The 19155-nt window shown below is 35.2% G+C and overlaps 1 protein-coding gene across 1 annotated transcript in view; it reads left to right on the forward strand.

The window, feature by feature from the left end:
* Window positions 1-19155, forward strand: part of ERC2 (ELKS/RAB6-interacting/CAST family member 2) — a 428110-nt gene that overhangs the window by 52130 nt on the left and 356825 nt on the right. The window lies entirely within an intron of this gene.

Raw genomic sequence — 19155 nt, forward strand, 5'->3', positions numbered from 1 at the left:
CAAGTGAAGAGAACTACTGAAGAGAGAAGTAACACCTTCTGGTGCTATGAGCTAAATAGCCATGAGTGCATGCTACTTTTGTGTTTGATTTTACCCCTTGTAAAACCCTTGTTTGAAATGAGTGCTTTAAAATGATTTGCCTTCCATGTAAACAAAGGCTTCTGCCTATGTACATTTCTAATGCATTTTCATGTGTGGTGCCCCAACTTTTTGAGTAAATATACCACATAATGTTGTACATTAAAACACTGGGGTGATGGCTGCACTGTACCTTGAGAAATCCTTAATTTGATCCCAAGCCCACCCATACCAGCTGCCCACATCACTTGTGAATGCATTTTTGGGACTGGATGTGGGATGATTGAATTAGTACACTTGAAAGAAAATCTTGCTGGGTGTTAGCCCATCTGTGCCTCTACATCCCAGCAGTCCATCAGCATTGTCACGTGACTAGCATCATGCAACCAGGACAGTGTGAGTCTTCCTCAGAAAGACCCTGTTGCTTCCTGCTAAGAAGGGTGAAAATTGCAGGGAGAAGGAGTACAAGCTACCCCCAGTAAGAAGAATCATGACAAACTCTTTCCTTAGAAACAGTGTAGTCTGATTGAACTTCCAGTCTAGTAAAAACGCCAATTTGCCTGACAGATAAAAACATGAATGAAATCCGTACAAAAATATAGAAAACTATTCTTGGCTCCCGTATATCACTGAAACATATGAACGCTAGAGATTAAGAACAGCTGTTTACATCTACAGAATGTTGTCAAAATGTTTTCTTTGCTATGGACAAATTATTTTGTAATTAGCTTATGGCTACTTTAGTGTTCTTTTTTATTCCCTTTTTTTTTTAATTTTTTTTTTTTGGTGTGTGTGATCTTCTCTGACCCAGTATTGAGGACTTAGTGGTATCTGGGGCCCATCTGAAGTGTGGAAACTGGAAAATTTGCAAGGCACAATGATACATTTCAGTAAAGTTTTCTTGTGAAGGCATGGATCCTGAATCTTTTCACAGGCAGAATTTTAATTAAAAAGTGGTGCCACCTGTTAATGAAGTCTGAAAATCAGTGGATCCTGAAAGGAGTTGCATAAGGACTTAATGATACTGAGTTTGGGTGAAGTTCTATAAACTAGCAGTCAAGTATTATGTGTAGGGTGTACGAACTCTTTAGAAACTAAATGTTTAGTAGATGCCTGCTTGTTTTTCCAGGAATCTGGATTTGATTGTTCAAGTGGGCTCTTGGAAAAAGTTCTGAGGTTCAAATTTTGTCTTTTGCTGTCTTATGGGAAGTTGTCTGCCTGCTTTGAGGGAATATCAGATATTCTTTATAGTTTTATCTCTTTGTTAAAAGTCCAAATGGATCAACTTTTGATCTTCATGTGTAGTTTGCTAAGTCCTCATCATTCTGCAGTGCTTGTTTGAATTGCTGTCACTACATGTAGTCTTCATCCTGCAATACAGTTGCACAAACATGATACGCATGAAACATGAAACAAATCCACAATACAGTTTTCCAACATGATAAAACAGGAATTACTGTGTTGAATCTTCTGCAGTAGTCTTCTCAGTAGATTGATATTTTTATTTTTATTTTTTTTTAATTTGTATTTGTAAGTTTTCTTTCTAACTGCTTAAATGACCTTGCAGAGTTACTGGATTTTTTTTTCCCCCTAAGTATGCTTTAAAAGTAAACTGGAACTTGGATACATTTTTAATTAATTTCATTCATTATTTAGTATTTGCTCATATTGTTTTAATCTTTCTATATCTTTAACAAAATGTTTTTCATTTTTGAACTTCATCTAAAATATTCTGCTTTCTATATTTTTACAGGTTGGAGTATTATGATCATGTGTTGAGTATATTTCTGAGAAACTATTGCGTGTTGTCATGTGTAACATACTGTTTGACCAAATCCTAAACACTTGTTTCTGTTTTTTAATTAGTTTGCTATTTGACTTTCTGCCACTGCACTTGAAACAAGTTAAGGAAGATAAATTTCTTTGTAGCAGCAAATTAAGTTATTCAAGCATCAGAATTTTCTGTGTGTCAATTTACTATTACAATGATAAATTCCGCTGTAGTCTCCAGTGGAGAGAGTGCTATCTATGGAAAAAAATAAGAAAGCTGCACATGGTGGAAATGAGGTTGAATGTGGAAAAAATAAGGGAAGACTACTGATTTTTTTTACAGCCTCAACACTATATTAAAAAGCATGGATATAGATGGACTTCTCGTAAGCTGTGCTGTTGGTATTTAGTTTGAAAATACTTTCAATCTGAAGTTTTTCAGTTCTTGAAATCTAACTGTGTACCATCCTGTTAACTTTTAAATCCTAACTGGAGAAGGGCCAAATCTTATATGTATTTTGCTGAGCTTTTAAACATGTTTTCCCCTAATGCAACCATATCTTTCTACCTTATGCTGTTCATTTCTTAGGGCTTTAAAATAGTGCCAAAGCTGGAATCTGTCTTCTCTCTTGTTCATTCACAGTCTTTTAGATCTGCCAACATGGTGGAATAGAAAGCTGATGGATGAGAAGCAGAAGAAATTGATTTTGTTATTAATAATCGCTGGTGGGTAGAATTTTGACCAAACCAGAAACTTAAACAAACATGCTGTGAGAGAATCTGAAGTAACTGGTTGTGAAACACTGGCAATTAAGGACACCCTTTTCTACACACCCATGTCTCCCACGGCTGTCAATTCTATCTCCTTGACCTGCACCCCCCTGAGCACGGATCATTGTATAGTAAGGGATATATTCTTTTTATTCCAGAGCTGCTTTTGTCTAGCTAGTAATTTTTTCAAAGTTTACTTGACTAAGTAGAGAGAAATAACTTTTCATGTTGTTTTCATCTACCACTTTGTCAATTATGAAATGTTTCTCGTATTCATTTTCTGCCCATTTCACGGAAGTGAGCACATCGCCATAAAGCTAATATCCTGCTGTTTGGATTCAAAATAATTTGCCTCACATCCAAGAATCATGTAAAAATTTCTTTCTTAAGCCATTGATTGTTTCTTTTTTTTTCCTGTAAATAGCCACAGCAGAATTTCATAATATAGCTGCCTTTGAAGATATGGAATTTCTCCAGGCCTTAGATTATATTTCTTGGAGAAGGTACAAGGAAGAGACATAAAAATAGCTAGTGTACCAGGGGCATAGGAATAGCTCCGGAAAATAAAAAAAAAAAAACCATTTTTTTCTTTGTTTTCCTGCTCTTAGCAGATTTGGATTGACTTTGATGTGTTAACTACCTGGCCCTCAAAGACTGTACCTTTCTGCAGTGTGCAGACTACTGCATCTTTAAACTGCATCTTAAAACTGCATCTTTTGTTTTACAGAGGCACGCTTGTGATGATAGGTTTACTCAAGTTTTGTGTTTGAAGGTCTTGGGAATGGCAAATTTGAGGCTTACTATACAGGAGGAGGAGAACACTTCAGCTGAAGTTGGAATCCTGCTCCTTTTTAGAAATAGCAAAGAATATCGGTGTTAGTAAGGTTCATTAAAATGTTAGTAAATAAACTATGCAAAAATGGGATTAGATTTCTTCCCATGTCTTAAGAAATTTAAAATCTATGCAGTAAGCTTTCACAAAGATAGCTAGATTCCCAGCTTTGCAATAGTTGTAACGAAGTTTCCGAAGTTGCTGATTCAGAAAGCAAAAAAGAACAAATAAAACTGATTGAATAGCAAAATGTGTGAGCATGTGTTTCTGCTTCAGTTCTGGAGATGCAGCATATTGAGGAGAGAATGTTGAGGTCTTTTCCACAGATTCTGAGAACTTCTGCCCAGTTTGCACTCAGTTTTCCATCACTGAGTTGGACTGAATCCTGTGTCTGTAACTAACTTACCTCACGCAAATATTTTTGTTAATGTGTTTCAAAGGTAGCTGAATTTTATTATTATTTTCTGAGACAAAATGATATAGCATGTGCTCTGACAAGGAAATAATGTATCCTGTATGGAACAAAGTGGTCTTTACAAATACACATATAAGAAAAATGACATTCTTGGGCTGGGCAGTCTCCCTGCAAGTATGTTAATGGTTGAAAATCTGTCTTAAAGCCATAATGTCATACCATGGGATTCTTCATGTTCAGAATTAAATATCACGAAGATCACTAAACACACACTCCTGACAGAAAACACAAGATGCCTGCCTTAAAGTTATTAAATTTGTTGTCACATGTCTCTCTCAGAATTTAAAATAAAGATTTTTTTCTCTATAACTTTGGGGAACTGTAGGTAATGTGGGGATTTTATCATGTGGAAATCTAGCACAGATGTTTGGTATTACTTTTTTTTAAACATAGTGACCACACATTATTTACCCTAAGTACCATTAAGTATTTTTTTATTATTGCTATTAAAAACTTGCCTTAGGCAAAGTCCCACTAAATCTCTAGTAAAGTCAAATGTTAAAATTCCAGCAAGTATTTTATTATATATACATACACGTATATTACACATGCCCTTTCTCTATAGCATACAATTTCACTACAACAGAATTCGAGATCATATAGGATTTTATATGCACATTTTAACTCTTATCTTGCGTGTATTCTTAAAATAATGTTGTTGCACATGGTTTAAAGCTACAGCTTTTTTATATTTAGTAGAAAGAAGAAGAACACAGCTTCTTTATTATAATTTAAAGTGTACTTTTAAACTTCCAAGGGTTTTTTTTTTTAAACTTGCTCTATCTTTGAACTCAGCTTGGTCAAATAATGAAGGCTGCTGATAGGATTTGAACTGCCATCATGAATTAGTTATTGCATGTTTTTAAAGTTATTAATGGAGCAAAGTTCCTTCTTCCACTATGAGTAGAACAGATGCCTTGCAGACTTTTGGTGTTTACTGTAAATGTCTTACACTGGAGCCAGTAGTAATTTACTAAGGAAATGCTTTATCGACACCAAACGTTTCTTCCCTGAAGTTAGTTACATAGATTAACAACCATTCTAGACTGAACCTCTTTATTAGGTTCATTAGTGCCTCTTTCCTTTTATTTCTCCTGGCTCAGCTCAAAATATTAATCTAATCAGTTGCTGTAAAGACAATTACTTTCTATCAGAATATCAATAGTAATATGTTTTTTTAAGGTGACCCCTTAAGTATACAGAAGGACTTTGCAATGTTGGTAGTCACTCCAGACATGAGAAAGTAGGCAGAACCTGATAATGCTCTAGAGAACAGTTATTACTTCGATCATAGCCCATTCAGATTTTGTTATGCCCCATGATATTCTTGCCAGGGTACTTGGTTGCAATAGTTTTTATAAGTCCATATGGAGGATAAGAAAGCCTTGTTCACTTAGAAATCTGTTTCTTTAAATACAGCATTACTCTCCATGACGCCACCAGTAGTTTGGAATCTAGAATATGAAAAACCTGTCTATTTCAAACTGACGTGTCTCAGAGAAGTAACTAAAGAAATTATTTTAGGAAGAGAGAGGAAAATCTGAGATTTGTGAATAAGCTGGATTTTCTATACCTTTCAATATGTGAAGGTGATAAGTGTTGATCCTGCCAGCATTCCTGGAAAGTGCATCCTTTAGAAGGTAATCTGGGGACTGTCTTGAATTGCTGTAAAATTGGTATTGTCCCCACATGTGGAAATACTATCTTTGCAGGGCTGTTTGCTCAGTTCACACATTTACAACTTTCAGGCTGCATGTAAACATTTTAGAGACTAGCTGATAGTGAACCAGAAAAATGATCAATTTTGGTTTCTATCATAGCTTTTTTCTTCCTTTTGTCTTCTCTCTATTGTCTTTTAAAGGTCTCTGTTCTTTAAACATGCTGCTACTCATCTCTGTGGCAATAGCTTCATTTCTTTATAATGTAATTAATTTTCTCTAGCTTCGTCTTCTTGTCGTTGTTCATATGAATGACAACAGCTTATCTATGTGACTCACAGCTCTTACATGTTGATGTATTTTCACTGAAAGAATCAGAGCTGAATTTGTGGGGAAGAGGGGAGTTGGTTACCCTTGAAATCCTGTGTATACCTTTCTGCCTTAGACTCTCTTCAGTGTGCAAGAAGTACCCAGAGAGTAGTTAAGCCATGGAATAGATTGCCCAGTAGTTGAGGCACCTTATTGGGCTGAGGAGATACAAGATACAGATCATAAATCGCACAGAATTTATGCTCATAGCACAGTTTATTATTCTTAGAAGTGCATTTGAAAGTCATTTGATCATATTATGTGCCATTTTCAACATTTATTTAAGAATTATTTTAATTTAGTAATTCTGTTCCCATTGGATAATCCATGGCTAAGACTTTTCTTAGATCAGTCATTAGAAAAAAAAACCCCAAAACTTGTCAGCGAGAATGTGGACATTTGCTGCTCCTACTGAAATGGAACCGGACTGAGAATAATTATGCATCTCCTTAGTTGCTCTGCACAGTGTAACACTTAGGCAGTACTATCTGATAGAGGCGTGTTTCCTAATCACTTGATCCATTCAGGGAGGTGATATTTCTTACCTTCTTAGAGCCTCTTTAAAAACAAACAAACAAACAAACAAAAAAGGTAGAATCAGTGGTGGTATGAAAGTGTCTTCCAGAACGTCAGCACTCTAAATATAACAAAAATATTGATCTTTCCACTGATCTGCATTGCCAATAATTTTTGCATGCCTCACAGTTTATTTTTAACAAATTGTCTCTCAGTGTCTTTTTTAGTGTAATACTCCTCTTCTATAGCTGAGGGAAATGAAACAAATGGTAAGTCACCAGACTGCCCACCAGAAAATCAGTAATGAAGCAGGGGGAAGGATCTGAATGAGTTCCAAGTACGTTCCCTGATCACTGTTACTCATTTCAGTCCACTATGCAAATGGAACCGTAGTAGTTGAAAAAGGAGTGTCTTTTTTCAAATATTTGTATTTAATATAGAAGGATGTATTTTAACATGCTAATGTGTTAAACAGGTTTTGTTTAAAACATGAGCTGCCAGAAACTGCTGTAAGCAACTATGTCAAATAACCTTAAAGAGGAGACAGCTGGAAATGAAAAGGTTTAGCAAAAGGGTAGGGCTGATAGTTGTGTGAAGAGTAAGCCCTGGGTAAGAGGGTTTTCAGTTGTTAATTTAAGATCAGCTGAGTGCTTGAGGTGGAAGAGCTGCCATTAGATGTGAGATTTCTAGTACAAGCACTGCTCCTTGCAAGCACCTTGTTCCAATCCAGCCAGACCTGGAGAGTTTATCGGATTACCAGTTCTGCCCAGTGCGAAGCAGTCGGTATTTTGAAAATTCAGGGGGATGAATTAAATTCCAGGTGTAGGCAAGAGTGTATGTCCTTAACATTTGGTAACTTTTTGTTGTATCACAAGCTATCTCTTCAGGGAAGATCTAGTATTCTGAAATACCATTGCTTTCTATTTTCCTTCTATTATTTACTGTCTTTCATAGTCTTGTAAGATCATGCTTGCCTATTTTCTAGTAAAAGAAGTGTAGGCTTGATTATACAGCAGTCATGCAGGTTCTAAGCTATTCTTTATATATTTAAAAAAAAAAGTGTTTTCAGACTGAGGTCAAAGAATTAAGGCTTCAGTCAAGTGGATTATTACTTGTGCTGTATTATTGTTAATACTCAAACTAATAAACTTAATTAAACTTCTGCTTATACTAGACACATGTGAATAATGTGTCCCTCGTTTGCTGACTCCTGCCTGTATTTCATATTGAGGTACAACTGACTGAATCCACTGGGTCAGGATATGAGATATCATTGGTTAATGATAAGGTCTTTTATGGCAGATGCTGTTCCCTACTTAAAAAACATTAAAAAGAACTAAGCGAGTGTTAGAGTAACAGTCGTATTGGGTGCATTTACTGCAAGTTATAATCACTGACCCTCAGCCAGCAGACATAAGGAATTGGAAACGTGCTTATGAGGTGGACTTCAAACCTGAACCAACTTTTTTATTCAGATATATTGTCTTATAACACCTCAGAAGGAAAATTGATCTGAAAAATTACTCTATCATCCATTTTAAATGAAAGCTTATTAACTTTATTAACTGAAGTAGTGGTCTTCAGATCCTGGACAAGAAATAGTATATTGTTTACTAGATATCTGAAAGGATCAGGGAAAAAAGGTGTAATTTTTTGTTACTATTGATAATTTTCAGATGATATTTTAAGATTAAAGCTTAATTGAGTTCAGGTTTCTCCAAGTTAAATTCCTGAATTGCAAACGTATATAACCCATAAGAATTAGTCTGTTCTGCAGGATTGCTTTCGACAAGAAGCAATTGTTTGGTAATGAAGTAATGCATTTTCTGTGGTAGTTACGTGAAGAAGTCAAACTATGGTTCAAATGGTTTGGTTGTGGCTGTCTTTAAAGTATGGTACTTGATGCTTCTGTTCCAGTCATTGACAATGTATCCCACTTACGGGGACAGCGAAGTGCCATACTTCAAAAAAGAAGTATGTTTGTGTCAACAAAAAATAAAAGATACATTGTTTCTGCCATGGTTCCAAAGTATGATTCAGTTTTGTACGTTCATACATCTGGCTAATGTAGAAGAGGTTTTAGTCACTTTTATTGTGTTAAATGAACAAATAACCAATAGCATGTTATGTAAGCAGTACATATAAAATTTCTATTAAAAATTACGATACGGCTATCATGATTATGCTATTCTTTTGCAGCATTATTCACATTAAAAGAAAGGCTGCATAAAACTTTTTATGTTTTCCTAGAGGAACTGTGCTATGGAAACTGGAGGCATGGTGAAACTTACCATATTCTATTTTCATATATCCTCTTGTCAAGGAGTGGAGTTTAAGAAAAAAAAAACACCAAAACCCCAGATGATAGTATGAGAGTAGAGCATTTTTTTTTTCTCATTTACTTGCTTTTTCAAGGTTCTTTCCTTTTTAAGTTAGCAATTGGTTTATAATCTACTGTCATATAACTCGCTAACTAGAGAATTATGGTTCACTATTTCTTTTAGCTTCTGATTCTGCAATCATACCTTTCTTTCAAGATGCTTATGTAAACTATTACTCAGAATCTAATTGCATAGTTTGTTTAAAAACAAAGATGTGAAAAAGCGTCTCCTGAATAGTTCTAATGTTGACGTTTTGAATTACAATGGGAACAGGATAGACCTTATCTCATTAGAACCTCACTCCAACTGTGCACATGCTTGTGGGAATAGTCCCAGTCAACATTGTATAAAATGACATAGCATAGGGAACAACATTAATCAGAGATCTAATCTTTCCTCTCCTTATATCACAAACCAATCCCCATACATGGAGATGTGTAATGGGAAATGAGAAAAGTTAGCAGTGTACTTTATTACCAATGCTGCATATTTCCTTAATACCCAGCACCATTCCCAATCATCACTTCTCTGTTTACATACACGTTACTTTGTTTCCTCTAGGATAGTTAGACTTCTGCAGCTTTGGCATTTTCATGGATATGCACTGTGAGGTTTGTGAAGATACAGACTTTCAGGTATCTAAAAGTCATTCAATATTGGAGGTCAAAGACATTCAAGTTATGCTTTTCACTTAAGAATGTTCTATGAGTTGCAGTGGCCTTCAAGTGAGATACTATAATCTTAAGTAAGAGTAGCCTGTTAGAGATGAGAGACTTTGTCATTCTACAGTTTCAAATGTAATATCTCCTAAAAAGAAAAGGGGGGGGAGGGGGACACAGACACTAAACAATTCTAAATCAGTCGGTAACTCGATTGTTTTACATCCTTCATGTAAAGGCTGTAGGGTTATTTTGGTCACTAGATGGCAGTCTTGAATGAGGATTGGTTTTAATTCTGGTTTTCACAGATGATTGCACCCCATTCATTATTTTCCATTGCTCATTTTACAATGATAGAATTAAGAGGAGGACTACCTTCCATTACAGTCAATGGAAAGAAAATTTCACAGAGATTTTATAGTACTCTGTAAACTGAATGCAGTTTAAAATAGCTGCATCTAAGAATCAAAGCAAGGAGACCAGTGTAGTGCAGCTCCCTACAGAAAAAGTGAAATCAGGAATTCAGTGAAGGAATTAGTTCCCAATGTATTAGTCAAGATTTATAATTTAATTTACAAAAGTAAAAGAGCAAACTAAGATGTCATCTTCCTTTTTTGAATGGATTGGAGTTTAACCATGATACGTGCTCTCATACCCCAACTGCCAAAACACACCTCTACATTGGCACTATGTGACTGGGATGTGGATGATGGAGAATATCTCAAGTCATGCTGACATGCCCTGCTGCATTTCAAGACAGGCTTGTAATACTTAGCTCACTCTGAAGGCTTTCTTGCCTTTTTAATGGCATGGTAATGTATAACCGTGCTGAAGAAACCAAAGGCAACATATATATAGCTGCCTTCACATCACATAGTTTGTAATGCATTTTGGATCCTCTGACATGAAAGCGAGGGTATAGGTATAGCCTTTGGGATGTATGAAATACTTCCTACAATTACTTCATTCTGTAAAATAAAGTACCTGACATTAGATGAGAAGGCTATATAAATATAATAAAATTAAGTAATAAGATGCAAAAAGATTTATAAAATGTAATTTCTTATTAACTCTGGTAGGAATTCTAAATCTAAATCTTCTATTCAAAATTTAATTTCTCATCTGTGTGAGATATTCATTGTTCCTTTGTTAACTTTCTGAAGTAGATAATACTTAAATTATTGTGTTCCTTGAGAAGAAATAGCTGGGACTTATTCAAAACAGCAAAAAAGATGCATTGTTTCTACTAAAAAATGTAAAAAAAAAAAAGTTCAAATGAAGACTCTCACATTGATCAAACAACAGGCCTTCATAATTCTTTTTAGTTTTAAAATGTATAATCTACTCAAAATACATAAGACTTTTAAACAACATGAAACTAATAGCATAGAATATATGCAAGACATTAAAAGAATTTTGGAACCTGATCCTGTAGCAAGAGAGACAGATCATGTTGAGCAACTTGTGACCATTGGGGGGTGGGGTGAGGGAGGTGGGACATAAAGAGGGAAAAAGGCAGAAAAAAGGCAGGTGGATCAGAATTTTGCTTGTACCCTTGCACATCAAGATTTCTTTGGCCTAACTGTTACACATCAAGAAAACTTTGGTGTTTCTAAACACATCTCTTTTCTCTTTAACGTTTTCAGTGCTTTACTATGTGTTTAGTACAGGGAGCCTCTGTTCTGTAATGTGGCTAAAACTAGACCTCATCTAAAACCCAGGAAAGTAAATAACATAAAAAATCCCAAAGAAAAATTTGGGTCTTTTGACAAAATTTTGCTTGATGTATATGCATCTTTGTTTCTTACATCAGTATACTTAGACACTGGAGCAATAGGAATAGTGACTGCTTCAAACATTTTTATTTTTTTTTCAATCTGTGATGAGTAAGGTAATAAAGCAACAGTTTACAGCAGTATTGAAAATATGACTAGAGGGTGCAGTTGCATCTTTTGGAAACAAAAGGTTAATGTAAATGCCTGACAATTATAATTTAAACATCTTTTATAGTAAAATACAATTTAATTATTATGAGCTAGTCAAGAGTACAGGCAAACTATGATAGTATATTAGGAAACTATGTTTTTTTTAAAGCTTATTTCAAATGTTAGCAAGTTTTTAGCAAGATCTTGAGTTCTGGTAGCACTGAATAGAGCTACTGCATCTTGCAGCTTAAGGCACCTAGGAGGTATGGGGCACTACTGTGGCTCCAGCATCCCTTATTTATGGTGAAGAAGCTACCATCCAGAAGAACAGTGGTTTTAGTGAGAAAACATGTTATTCTTCCACATCTTAAGACTCGTAGGCTACATTGTTTGTGATTAATTTCTCTGTTGTAAATATGAGTAATTCAACTTCTTACTATTTACATTTTTACAAGTGGTTGTGCAAGTGTCAGATTGGTGAGAACACCCAATATACTACTGCTCAGTTTTTGCCTTTGCTTCCATCTATTAAACGTCCATTTTGATGAAGAATGACAGTATCCTAGGGAGTTACAGTACTGATAATTCCCTAAGACGTAGCTTTCATTCTTCTCTTTTTTCGCCTCACATAGAAGATGCCTGTGGAGGTGTTGGTAACTTGAAGAAATAACATAATGGTGAACAAAATTTTGTTGGATGTTTTTTCTGATATTGTAGTGCAATTACCCATACATGCCACAAACAACTTTTTCCTTTTGTAGAGCTCTCTCAGGAGAGCTTTCTCACAAAGGAAGTAGAACGTATATTCTGTCTAAAAGTGTACCATCGTAGCACAGGAGGAAGGATTTTTATTGCAGATGTATTGTTATTCCCAACAAAAGAGTTGGTCTGCTTCAGAGCATTGATGGACTGAACACCTGCACGTTTCAGAGTCAGGACAATCAGTTTGTTCTGAATTATTTCTGACTTGCTTGGAGAGAGTAATTTTCAGCTTTCAACTTGAAAAAGGCATATTTTCACATAGGAGTACATCTGGCAAACAAAAGATTTTCTGCTGATAACAAATCTCAGAAAGCATTATCAATATAATGTTACCCTTCAGCCTCTCAACAGTATTGTGAGCGTTTACAGAGGTCTTGGCAGTGCTTACATCCCATCTGCATCATTAAGGCACAGGATGATTGGCCAGAAAAAAGGAAATCTTACCAAGAGATTGGGAACAGATAAACATACTCCCTCTTGTACATTTCTCTTATCTCAAAAAAAAAAAAAAAAGTAGTTCATTTTAACACCAACACAGATGATAGAATTTATCAAAACAATAGTGGACTTCATGATGGCAAGACAGAGCCTCTGGATGATTCCAAGTCAGGGCTACTTTGATAATTTGTTTCCAGTGAGTCCTTCAGCAGGAGGGTTTTCTTGTCTCTGTCACATGTAGTTGGAAGCCTAGTGCCACATACAAACTTGTTCTTTGATTTATTAGCTGTGTTTTTCAGAATCATTTGCATTCCAGCAAAGTCTAAAAATACTGGTTTAAATCTCCAGAAAACCTGGTTGGTTTTTGTGTCTGATGGAAAAAAATGCAGAGTTAGAAACTTGTATAAAAACTTTTTTTCCTTTTAGTCCTTTGGAAACAAAGTAGGAATACATTATTAGTAAGCTGAATATTCTCCGTGTGAATTTATGGTGATTGAGCTTCACGGGAATCTTTGATTCAATTTAACATTGTGGAGCTTTAACTAATGTAAAATGTATTTTAGTATTTCCTACAATCTCTTCCTGCTAGAATCATTGGGCAGTACGACGGATAAATTCCATAAATAAGGGAAAGTGTAGGCTGTCTATTTACAAATGCTAGCATTTGGAACTGGTATGTACATAATCATGTGATATTTACGAACTGCTTACCGATTATTTAAAACATTCTGATAGTTTTAGCAGAAACTCTCCAAGGAAGAGAAGCGAAAGAACTAACTTGATATATTTAGTCTGCCAGTTGTGGGTGGGTTATCCATCTGTGGATTCATTGCGAACAGGAATATCAAAGAGATCTTGGATCTATGGCTGGTCAGAGATCTCTACGGGATGGTTTTCTGAGTCAGTCGTCAGGTTAACTAATACCCGCATTCCTATCATTGCAATTACTGTGGCCAAAGCAGCAGTTTTGCTGGTGTCTATCTCCTGCATTGACATGTCCTTTGGATTTCCACAGCTGTTTCAGCTGGCTATTGAGGCTCTGTTCAGTAATCTCTTAAATCAGATTTCTTGTCTGCAGGAGAGATCTATTTGACACCTGTCTTCTCATGTTTAGTAGCATGCTTTTTGGATAGATATTTACTATAGAAAAGTCTAATTTAGACAATTGTTAAGAGCATGAAGGAGTTTACAAAGAAAGCGTGTTATGTCAGGTTGGAAAAGTTTTTGTACGTGATTTGAATAATTACATTTGCCATTGTGACAGCTAAATTTATTTGACTTTATTCCCTCTAGGTAAAAATTATTTATTGTAAACTTGGCAATCATAAGTGTTTCTAGTCCTTAATAGACTGCTGCGCCTTAAGGTTGCAGTGACTTACTTAGATGTATGAAAGAACTGCAAGAGTTCTTTTTCCACATGAACACCCTGCCCCCATTTGCAGATCTGAGTTTAATATTCCAGCTCTCATGTATTGAAGTCTTTTGTCTCCCATCCCTTTTTCATTTTACTTCAAAAGTGGAATTACTTTAGCAATAAGAGTATCAGCCAGTATCAGGGTGAAACAATTGAGACTTTTCTGTGAAACTTTTTTGTCCCACTTGGGTACTGTACTGTACTGTATTTCATCACTATGGTGATCTTGATATGAAGCCATACTCAAAACTTTTGCCCCAGATAGTTTCAGAATTCCACATTTAATCAAATTATATGCTAACCTGTATTCCGAGACACATTCAAATCATGAAGAAATTATATGACACTTCTTAGATAACAGAAGAGCCTTGTTATTTGAAGGGTGAAGCCCTCCTTCCCTAAACTGTTAGTCCTGTTGGGAGACTTAAAAATTTGACTGTCTCTCTGAATAAGGCTTTGCTATGAATTATCTGGCTCTGAACAGTCAGAACTTTTCTTTCCAAAAGTGTTAGATGCTGCTTGGCGTTCACTTACAGGAAAACACTCACAAGGACAAGCAACTGAAAAAAGGAAAGTTTACCAGCTTGTATGTCCTCCAGATTTCTTTGAGATGCTTTGACCCTTTATGTATTCTTCTTCTTACACACCACCACCACCACCCCCCCCCCCCCCCCCCCCCTTATCACTTCCACTCACATCTATACTCAGAGCGTAGAAGGAATGGCAGTAAGTCATGCCTTGTTCTTGCATTTTTTATCCTGGGAGTGTAGCTAGGATGCATGTGCAGAATAAGTAGCAGCTGTTATAACTTTGTTGCAGCTAAAGCCATGAGTAACCTTGCGTGTCTGGCTGGCTGTCCCACCTGGCTGGCTACACAGCTCAGACTACTTATTTCCCAACCTCCAATCCAAAATGCAATTACTTGGGAATAATGGCTACATAACTATTTATACAAATATGAACAGCACGAACAAAATCAATGTAACATACAGAACAGGGGACTCGAATCTGTCTTTTCCAAGTGAATTTCATGGCTATAGGGCTATTAATAATTCTTTTTTCTTTTCTTTCTTTCTTCTAGACCTGAAAAGTTCTACCTTAAGTTTCAGAAATGCACTAGATATTTTTGGGGTTGACAATTTGCATCCTCCAGCAAAAACAATTAATTTGTTTCTGTATCAGTGTTCAGCTCATGAATATATTAATCTTCCCTTTCGTACTGTCACTTAATATTTCTGTATATTCGTGTTTCTGTCACTGTAGTTTTAAATAATCATCATCAAATCAAATACAAAATCTGCTACATATGAAATCTGTGTATTTGTTGTGTATAACACTTTGCGTAATGTTTGCTTTTCTGCACAGTTCACAATTGCAAAGGTTTCTGTTTTCCTCAGGCTGTAATTCAGCAATACAGCTAATAGGCTAAAGACTGGGATGGATATTAGGTTATAAATGGGAAACATTTTCACTAATAATTTTAAATACTGACAGAGGTAAGTTATTTCACAATTCTGTTAAATAAACCTTTTCTAATGTAAGAAGACTAATTTTTGTGCAGCCTTTGATAATTTTGGCTTATTTCATAGACTTTACCCATAGAGGAAAAATCTTGATTCAAGCTTCAGAAACGTCATTCTGAAGTGAAGTAGGAAGTCTGGTAATACACTCATTGTATTAACTGCAGATTTTTACCTCGCTGTATGGAACATAGACATAGAGCTCTGGATATTTTCATTTTATGTTCATTTACATTTAGTTTCAGAACCACCAATAAGAACTTGGGCATATGTATCTATTTTAAATTTTGGTCCTTGTCAAAAGTATATCTGTGTGGATCTTACAGTAATGCAGTGTAAGGCAGTATTAGGGTTCCCTCATGTTTCTCTGCTACAGTGTGAAATGAGTAGAATTTATCTGTGAAGTGCTATTATATTTGTATGTGTAACTACTACAATTTTATGATAATTAGTAATTTGATTTTCAAGTTGGTATAATAGTCCTGAGGTGCTTTGCAATTTAGATATTTTTAGAACAGCAGCAAAAAATTATTACTATTGGTAGAACTTCTGCTCAGCAGTGTAACAAATTAACATGCTTGCCTTTTAGTTAAGCAGTTAAAAACTGAAAAATAAGAAAAATCAGGTTTATTTTACATAGAATGTCTGCTATTGAAGTAAATGCAATTATGGCTAAAGTATTAATATTCTTTTTGTGTCAGAGGATTTTCTGATACAGAAGTATTTTCTGGATAGGAAGGTATTCTTCATACTTAGCATTAAGCGTATAGTCCCTCACAATAGCTTTGCAACTGAATAGGAGTTGTTATCAGATACGAACTGATGTTTTAAAAAAGTCAGTATAAATAATATACTATATGTAGCATTTTATGTAGTGTGATATTTGTGGTATTAATGGATCTGTAGAAATGTTTTGGGGGATGATTTATATTAGTTCTTTTGCACGATAGGAATACTATATGAAATGCCATAGAAAAAAGGTGGAATCTGAAGACAGTCAAGTGTTCTTTTAAAGATATTTTAGACAATCATTTCATTTTTTTCCTGCAATGTAAATTCTAACTCTGATTTACTCCATCCATAAAAGTTCTTTCTAATATTTCTGAGAAAATGATAATATCCACGCTTCTGTCATGTGCTCTTCCATGTTTGTTTACAAATGCAAAAGTAATTTTTCTTTAGTGACACAGTAAAATTTATATGAATGGCAGTCAAAAGAAAGTGGTTGTTGGGGTTGGTGTTTGGCTTTTTTTTTTTTTTTTTATAATATAGGAACGTAGAGTGTTTTTCTTTCCAGAGTACCTATTTTGTATTCAGAAATAAGATTAAAGATACAACTCTATATTTTGCACTGATTCTGCCTTTTGCATGTCTTCAGAGCTCTAGACTAAATTGTTCCTTCCTGATTCTTGGCATAATATAAAAATAAATTCAAAAATGGACACTTAATGGTGAAAGGTAGACAATACATGTATATATATATCTCATATTGAAATTGTATGCATTCTCTCATAGGACGCCTTGCAGCAGTAGAGATATATTTAAGAAAATATTACTTCCAATGCTTTCCTAAGTGAGCAATCTATCAAAACCTTTCTAGGAAAAGAAAACATCTTTAAAAGTTTTCATTATGTTCTCACCTGTATTAAAACAGTGGTATTAAAAGAATGGATTTATGCACTGAAGTACCTGAACAAAATAATCTGTAACGGGATTGTTTCACTGTGATGACAGAATTACAAATTACTATTTACAGTGTAAAATACTAAGTTTGAGATATTTTGTATTTCTCTTTGCTAGCAAGTTCCTGAAGGACGTAAGATTTTAGATCTTGTCACACTCAGAGCTAGAGTCTCACCTAACCTGGAAAAAAGCAAGGTAAAAAAGAAGGAAATAGACCTGTAAAGAACAAAGCTCTTTGGGATTTTCAGGGACTTGGAATCTGTTGAAAAGAAACTGAGTTAAGGATTGACCTTGGGGGAAGAAGTGAAAATAACGAGGTGTCATTAATTTTTCATATTTGCCAACACTATAGGTGATAACTGGGAGCAATATATTGTTTTGTCTTGGAAACACCCTTCAAGAGCTGTTTTAAATGCCATTATATCATAACAGACAAGCAAAAGATTAGTGTGCTATGAATCTGTTAATCTTGTCTAATTTAATGCACTGAGAAATTAAGTCTAACTCTTGTGGGGGTTTTTTTTGGTGGATTTTTTTTGTTTGTTTTTAATTGAGCAAGTAATTCTTCAACTTTTTAATGGAAGGCAGTCTGTCCAGCATGTTTTAAATGTTATGATGAAATAGCACTGATGAAAAGGATGGTTTTAAACTCCATTTTTGTAACACATGGGCTGTAACAGTGTAGGCTATGATTATTATTTCTTTTTTTTTAGTGGTCTGTCTGTTTATGTACTGCTGCTTAACAACAAGAAAAAGGATAGAAGTAGAGGAAAGGCAAAAAATATCTGAAGGTAACTAAGAAAAGTCTTGTACTGCACCTTGGAGAGTGACGTGAAAAATACAAGCTCTTCACTGACTCTTAGTCTGTGTTGACATTAGCATAATAGGGATGCACAACAGGAATAGCTTTGGAGACCAAAATAGTTGGTACTGAGGATATTTTGGAGAATTGAAGCTGGATTTTTTTGGGGGGGTCTCTTTTCTTCCAAGAGAGAAAAGTTGGTTTTGTGCATTTGCTCAAACATTTACAGTGTGCTAGAAGTTGAAGGAAACCACAATTTGACAAGAACGTAGAAGTGAGGGTACTCACTATATGTGACGCTTGTGCTAAAGAACTTCCAAAGAATTTTAAGTTATCTTTGTAATTTAATTAGAGAAATTTCCATAAAATTACAGAATATCTCAAGTTGGAAGGGACTCGTAAAGATTATCAAGTCCAACTCCCTGCTCCTCACGGGACTACCTACACTAAGCCATGTTACTAAGAGTGTTGTCCAGATGCCCCTTGAACTCTGAGAGGCTTGGTGCCCTGACCACTTCCTTGGGGAGTCTGTTCCAGTGACTGACCACCCTCTCAGTGAAGAACCTTTTCCTAAGACCCAATCCAAATTTCCTCTGATGCAGCTTCATACCACTTCATGAATGTTCAGTTAGGTTCTTAAATCTTCTGTTTCATTCCAGGAAACTCTTTCATAGAGGAGTATCTTTTTTTTTTTTTGGTGTTAAATGCTTGTTTCTTCTTTTCCTCTCTCTACCCTCTTTCCACTCAAAAGTAGGCAGATTTGAAAAAAGTATTTTAAAAATACTTTTTTTTTTTTCATATTACTAAAGTAATATTATAAGAGAACAGCCAGGTACTCGGAAATTATAAAGCATAAAAACTGGTTTTCTGTCGAGCATCTGATGTCTTTGTCTTTACAGAATATATGCTGTGTTTCTACAAGACAAAACTCTTACTGTAAAAAAACTAGTGCTAAGTTGTTCTATACTGGAGTCAGGTAGTCAATCAGTGGGTTTTTTTGGCAAAAATTCTGTGTCATTTTCTCTATAAACTGGAAGAATATGTATTGAATGAAGCGGGATAAGAAATAATGGTATTGAAATTAAAGGGGTTATATGTGACT

Source organism: Numenius arquata, chromosome 8, assembly GCF_964106895.1.
Source record: "Numenius arquata chromosome 8, bNumArq3.hap1.1, whole genome shotgun sequence".
NCBI lineage: Eukaryota > Metazoa > Chordata > Aves > Charadriiformes > Scolopacidae > Numenius > Numenius arquata.